The sequence below is a fragment of the Coffea eugenioides genome, chromosome 5 (assembly GCF_003713205.1).
Source record: "Coffea eugenioides isolate CCC68of chromosome 5, Ceug_1.0, whole genome shotgun sequence".
Classification (NCBI taxonomy): Eukaryota; Viridiplantae; Streptophyta; class Magnoliopsida; order Gentianales; family Rubiaceae; genus Coffea; species Coffea eugenioides.
In genome coordinates, this window is record NC_040039.1 from 1,263,784 (window position 1) to 1,270,777 (window position 6,994).

A 6,994-nucleotide genomic window follows, 5' to 3' on the forward strand; every position below is an offset into this window, starting at 1 on the left:
ACAAGCATATGATGTGGAAGGAAAATATCGGAGGAGATTATAGTAGCTTAGGTGAATGGGTTTTTTTTTTTTGTGGTAGATGAGGTACACAGGAGCACAATATAAACAGGAACATATACTACTTTTCATATAAAGAAGGAAAGGAATCGAACAGAACAAGATATACAATGAAAACACTTTTCATATAAAGAAAGCTCCTAATTGAATGGAGCAAGATACATAATGGGAAGCGACATAAGAGTTTAGTTCTAGTACTTATCAACTACAATTTGTTCTCTAAGACTATCGCAGTACTTGGTAATATGGACTAAGTTAGATGAATAGTGAAATTAAAATGCCATGAATATAGTTTTTCAATGCCCTTTTTGTTGAATATGATAACACCAAAAGAGATGAGCGATTGTGGAATAAAAAGCAATATGTCTCCAGGGCAAAAAACATGTTCGGCTGCAAAAGTGGCCCAATTCTTGTCGAAGGATCTTTGTTTCATGCCAATGCAATACGTTTTATAGCCACTTGTAAAAATCACTGTTGGTGTTGTGCCTTCACGTAGTCAAATATCAGCATATTGTGGAAAGGCCTATTTAAAAAAATAAAAACAAATGTTTGTTAGATCACTAAAGAATGTAGTTATGAACAAATTGTATAAAGGAAAGCACTTACCAAGCAGACCTTAGAACCACTTGTATAAAACTGATAGAAAGAAACAAATGATGTCCAATCGTGCTGCAGAAACTGATTTATGGAGGAGGTGATAGTACATAAATTGGGCTGATGTCTGAACAAAAAATCACATGCTTCAACATTGAATGCAATGCTTGAAAACATAGGCAAAGGAAAGTGCAGAACGCCATGAAATCATAGGATAAATTTTCCTTGATTCTCAAGAAGGCCATGTCATTCTCATGGATCAAATTATTGGTACAGTATATAAAGAACATGCTAAAGCATCATCATCATGCACTGTGTGTGTACCGAAGGAGGCTCAGATCTGTAACAAGACGAGGCCAAAGACATGGCTACAGTTTCCCAGTTGCATATGTGAAAGAGAAAGGAGGAGCTAATTGAAGCCCCCCGTTCTCAGATCACATGCCATCAGGGTTGCCCGACCAAGATACAGGTCGAATTTAACTCTGTGCCAACAACTCAAGAAAATAACTCTATCATCACAGCCTGAAACCTTCACTAAACAACAAAGCCCTGATGAAGAAAAGTGCTTTGTCAAAGGTGATCACATCAACAATGAAAAGTATTCTAGAGCAAGTGATTAAGCATCATATGTAGACGCCTGCAAGTATATGTAGACGTCTAGCAATCGCGCGATAAAAAAAGGCTGGTGACTCATGTGAGCGGCATGTGAGAAGACGGTTAAGATAAAACCCAACCAAAGAGCTCTTCGGCTCTTATTCTACATATGTTGACAAAGGAAACCATAAAAAAGAACAAAAATTGATGCACAAGTAATTATAATGCCAAATGTTTATAATAGGGCAACCTTAGTAGCTTAGGATATTAAAAAGAGATTAAGGGGCCATACCAATTGATGTCATTTGTAATTCCCCTTTTTTCTGTAAAGATGAGATTTTAGGAGAGTTAATACAAGTCATATTTCTTTTTTGATAATCTCAACGCCAAGGGGATTATACATACTTAGCCAAACAGTCAAAGCAATTCTAAATAATTCACCTTTATTGAGGGTAAGTACCGAAGGACTTTTAAGGTTACAGCAACCTAAAAGGTAGATCACAAATACAAAAATACCAGTGATTTAGTTCTAGAATTGTTGAACTTTTTGTTAAAAAACTGCAATAGTGGTGCAGAAGGCAATCATTTTTACACCAAAACAAAGAAAGTAACATGAGATACCAAAAGGTTATAGAATTTAAGGAATTAAGCAGGGGAAATCTTTCATGAAAAATATAAAGAACATGATAAAGGTCCATCATCATACACTATATGAGTATTGGAGTAGGTTCAGATCTGTAACAAGACAAGGCAAAAGACGAGGCGACAACGCCATCGCTGCAATTTCCCAGTTGCATATGTGAGGGAGAAAGGAGGAGCTAATTGAAAGCCCACCCCCTCTCAGATCACATGCCATCAGGGTTGCCTAGCCAAGATACGGGTCAGATTTAACTCTATGCCAACAACTCAAGAAAATAACTCTATCATCACAGCCAGAAACCAACCCGATTTAACTCTATGCCAACAACTCAAGAAAATAACTCTATCATCACAGCCAGAAACCTTCACTAAACAACAAAGCCCTGATGAAGAAAAATGCTTTGTCGAAGGTGATCACATCAACAATGAAAAGTTTCCATGAAATGTGATGACTTCTCGACAACCACTTTCAAAGATAATCAAATGAAGTCCCCAATTCAAATTCCATTTCCAAATGCACAGTTCAAGAAATAATACTATTGTATCTATCTGTCTGCTTAGAAAGGGCTGTGATTTTCTATTTTCTTTCTGTATAGACAACAAAAATTGGAAATCATTGGCAAAACAGAAAGGGGAAACAACCCTTTGAAAAACTGCCTGGCCCTCTGGGTGCCTCATCCATTCATTTTTCCTGAGTTTTGACTCTTTAAGGTCTCAAGCCCCAAGAGGCTCAGACTTTATCGTAATACTGAGCCTTATTTATGCTAGTGGTGTCTCTTCCCCAAGAACAAGGATCATCAGACTAATCAAGTGATTAAGCATTATATATTGGGAAACAGATGTCAGGCCATCAGACTAATCAAGGATACTTAAATCAATAGCTGCATCCAAGTTATTTGAATTTGCAACAAATACATATTCCTTCCCCTGTAATAAAACAAAAGGCAGAAGAAAAGGATGAAAGGCATATTAATTTGCTAAATTGAACATTTTCTACATCAAAAAAATCAAGGCATGATAAGCAAAACCTATAATAAAGCATCAAGTTTGCCCCTATCCATCAAGGATGGGAAAACTTGTAAGATGATGTCGCTTTGAAAATATGGGCTAATCCACAAAAGCTCGAACAAGGGATAATCCACAAAAGCTTGAACAAAGGAAATAGAAAAATGGGAAAGAACATCAGAACAAAGAAGATAGTACCTTAAAAAGGGCAAAAAACAAAACAAGCGGCGGAAGATGTTTCTGCACTTCCAACTCTATATTAGACGGAGAACAAGAGTCCAGAAATTAAAAATTATTCCAGCTGCAACCTAAAAAGAAGTGAAAAAAATTCAATGGAATGAAGGTTTTAACATAAAACCAAGCGAAAGGAAAAAAAATGAGATGTCGCTTTGAAAATATGTGCTAATCCACAAAAGCTCGAACCAATGTAACCTTCTAGACTTCTAAAGTGTTTGACTCCAAAGCAGTTTCAGTTTGCAAAATATCTTTCTCCTACTTATTAATACCCAAATGGCAAGATGGAGCAGAAAATACTATTAGGTATTTTCCCTACACACACACCATATGTTTAAATGCTCAAGTATGTATTAACCTACAAAAGAATGAATATGGTAGGTAATTGTCCCTTTTTATCTTTTGCAGAGTATACCTGCCGGTTTTAGTTTGAAGTGGCCAAGAACTATCATCAAATCCCTGAGAAAGAACTTTCTGCAGCTGAACCCTAATAGATTAACAATAATTGGAAAAAAATAATAAATCATCTAAAAGTATAGAATAAAAAGAAAATACTCAAACTAATACAACGAATAGAATGCAGGGAAAACAAAAGGCAGAAAGTTAAAGAAGACATTATTACTTTCGATTGCCGATAAAATCATCATAAGTAATGGTATTGCTGTTCCAAACAGCAACAGTGATCTCCCTTAGCCCTTCAATCAAGGAGAAGATGAATTTCTCTTGAAAAGTAGGGTTTTTTCCACCGTCTACATGAGTAATTAAGTAGCAGTAGAATAGAATAGTTAGGCAACAAAATGGAGAGTTTTCTTACAAGCTCGAATATTAGTAGTAATTGAAAAAACAATCAAACAAAGATAAAAAGAGGAAATAATAAGAATTACATACTTGTGTGGGTACGGGTACGGAATTTAGTGCTGGCGTATTCCAGGCAAACGTAAGGATCAGGAGTTGGATGCTGCATGTTCAGAAGATTGAAGAAAAAGAATGTTAATGAGACATAGACTAAAGCATTGACTTCTCTAGTTAATAGATTTATCAGGCTCTATATTGTCCAAAGACCAATTGAACCTCAATGAGACCAAAGTAGAACAAACAGGTAGCGTGTTTATGCCAAAGACTATCATAAAGCAGACTATCCATAATATGCTAATAAGATAAAGTACATTTGTACAAAATCAAATGAAAAAAGCATATCTTGCTAGTATTCATGTTTCCTCCATCTAATCTAAGCCAAACATTTGCATCTTGTTGGCAATGCACATTACTAAGAGACATTGCTGCATTTAAATTGTAAAAATATCCTACCACATTTAATTAGCATTTTACCTATTTTATTAGAGAAACAACCATAGATCAACATATTTTTTTCAGAGCAACTGTTTAATGTACATATTAGAACTATACCATATTACAGGAAACAGCTTTTTTAGAAAATAAAGATTAAAGTGCAACAATAATGCACAGAACTATTATTCTTAGTTTTTTAAATAACTATAACAAGGATGCTATACAAAATCCATTTTCTATACAAACATAATATGTTTTCCAGTGAGAGGTTGAAATTGAACAATTGTTCTCATCTCCTCTAGTGAATGGTAAAGGTTTTTGCAATTGAATTTCAACTGTGCAATTTTAGTACCACTGGAAGTGATACATGGCAAATTAGTTATAATGCACAGAAAACATGGTGCTAATACTGCATATCTGATGTAAAAGAATCTAGTACAATGTGGGAAATCCACATCACTGTAAAACCACTTACAACTTGTCCAAGAGAACGCATCCTAAGGCCTCTTGTATGCATAAAATCAGTCAACGTTCGGCCATCCACTGGTGAGAGTTCCAAAGAACCCAAATCAGCAACCTGTATTGCATAATGAAATGCCAGGGAAACTCAACTTGGTTGTTATGTTAACAAAAAAAATTAAAACACAACCAGAGAGAGAGAGAGAGAGAGAAGAAGATATTCTATTATTACCAGATCTCCGGAATTCCAGAAATCCGGTAGTGTGCCAAACCTAGGGTTTTAGCGGTGCAACATTCAAAGATTGAAGTGGATAAGCTCTAAGTTAGATTCTCAAAATGCTAACTGTAATCGGAGAACATACCACAATCAATCACTCTGAACACGAGAATGGGCGGCAACGAGACGAAAAAGGAATAATTCGTGGAAGGCGGGCAAGGTGGCGGCATTTATGGGTCGCCGGAGTAAAAGAATAGACGAACTCCAGAGCAGATGTGTCAAAATCGGGAAATGGGCTTTTTCGAGTGAAGAGACTCTCGGGTGAGGCGCTTCCAACTCCATCTTAGACGGAGAATAAGAGTCCAGAAATTAAAAATCATTCTAGTTGCAACCTAAAAAAAGTGAAAAAATTCAATGCAATGAAGGTTTTAACACAAAATCGAGAGAAAGGGGAAAAAAAATGAGAGATCGAATGTTTTGGAGAAGAGAAAATAAAGTAGAGGAGACGGAGCTTCTGAGAATAAAGGTGAGGCGAAGAGAGAAGGGGAGAAGAGAAGGGGGCGGCAGCAGAGGAAATTTAAGAAAACCCTAGAGAGGAAGTATATGCAGACGTGTGGAGCATCGCGTAGAAAAAAAAAGGCTGGTGACTCACATGTGCGGCACGTGCGAGGACGACGAAAACCATTCCAGGTCACAAGAGGCCTTCGGCTCTTATTCTACTTATGTTGAAAATGATAGAGTTGCATGCTCTTGCTAACAAACAACACAAAAAAACAAAAAAGTTAGGTTATCCTCGCACTTGAAGAAACAGAAAGGTCTGGTATCCTTGCATTTGGAGGATGTGAACTCTCTGACTTCGCATTCCACAAGTGCAAGAGCTAGAAGCCATCACCAACTACCCTTTTGCCAAAAAAAAAAATTGAAATCCATCATAATTTGAAGATTAATTTTCTCTTTAACCTTATCACTTGAAAGTTGGGTAGGCTTTGTCATCTCATTTAAATGGCAAGATAAGAATTAGAGATAACTGATAAGTGCATGTTTAACCTACCATTAGAGTATTTTTTTATTAATATAAATCAAATTGGATGATAATCCGTTAATGAAATTTGCTTTTTATCCAAAAAAAAAAAATAAACCAACTAATATTGCAAAAATCTCTCGATTTCATTATTAAATACTTAAATAAATAATTGGTATGGGAAATATCACAATCTCTACGTAGACAAAGTTAAGGACAAAGTTAAGGACATAAATTATGAAAAAAAAAATTAGAGAGAGAAAAGAGAAAAATTAGGAGGCCAACTTCTTTATGTTTATGGAGAGTTCGTAGGGAAGAATCCGTTCAGTGGCAAAGACAACGGAGGACCAATTAAGGCGCGCAGCAGCAGTTTTAGTTTTATTTCTTTCTTGAATCACACATAGGCAGATAGGTTCAGCCCCAACAAGAATTGGGCAAATTAGTTGGGTAGAAGAAAGTTAGGGCAAGAAACTTTGGAAAAAGAAAATCAGGGAGACAAAAGAAAAAATCGAGAGAGCCCGTTCTGTACTACCTTTTTTTTTTTTTTTGTCTCTCCCCCTAGAGGGAGAGATAGAGACTGAGACAGTGAAAGAATGTAGGCAGCAGTTCATCGTTTTGTTCGTCAATCTTGAATATTTTGTGTACAAGCAATGTAAGTACTTTGTTCAATTTTTTGATAATTCATACAACTTCTTAGAGGTGTCAAACTTTGTGCAATTTTTTTAAAATTTTACATGTAAAAATAAAACATAATAAGAATTGAAATTATACTATATTTGTTTAGATTCATATAATTTATATTAATTATACGGCCAGAAGATGCAAAATTTGAATGTAAAAGTCTATATTCTAGAATGAATCAATTATTACAATTGAACTATTTT

General features: G+C 35.6%; 3 long non-coding RNA genes across 3 annotated transcripts; all 3 read right to left on the reverse strand.

The window, feature by feature from the left end:
- Nucleotides 1-205: 205 nt before the first annotated feature.
- On the reverse strand, nt 206-1,573 carry LOC113772284. Its single transcript, XR_003468517.1, has 3 exons — nt 1,538-1,573; nt 664-778; nt 206-580 (listed from the first exon to the last, which is right to left on the reverse strand). It is a non-coding gene; the product is annotated as an uncharacterized LOC113772284 (long non-coding RNA).
- Nucleotides 1,574-2,380: 807 nt separating this feature from the next.
- On the reverse strand, nt 2,381-3,865 carry LOC113769891. The gene is made up of 4 exons (XR_003468345.1): nt 3,746-3,865; nt 3,539-3,610; nt 3,088-3,197; nt 2,381-2,811 (listed from the first exon to the last, which is right to left on the reverse strand). It is a non-coding gene; the product is annotated as an uncharacterized LOC113769891 (long non-coding RNA).
- Nucleotides 3,866-4,014: 149 nt separating this feature from the next.
- On the reverse strand, nt 4,015-5,457 carry LOC113769995. The gene is made up of 3 exons (XR_003468372.1): nt 5,235-5,457; nt 4,889-4,990; nt 4,015-4,081 (listed from the first exon to the last, which is right to left on the reverse strand). It is a non-coding gene; the product is annotated as an uncharacterized LOC113769995 (long non-coding RNA).
- Between the last annotated feature and the right edge of the window lie 1,537 nt (nt 5,458-6,994).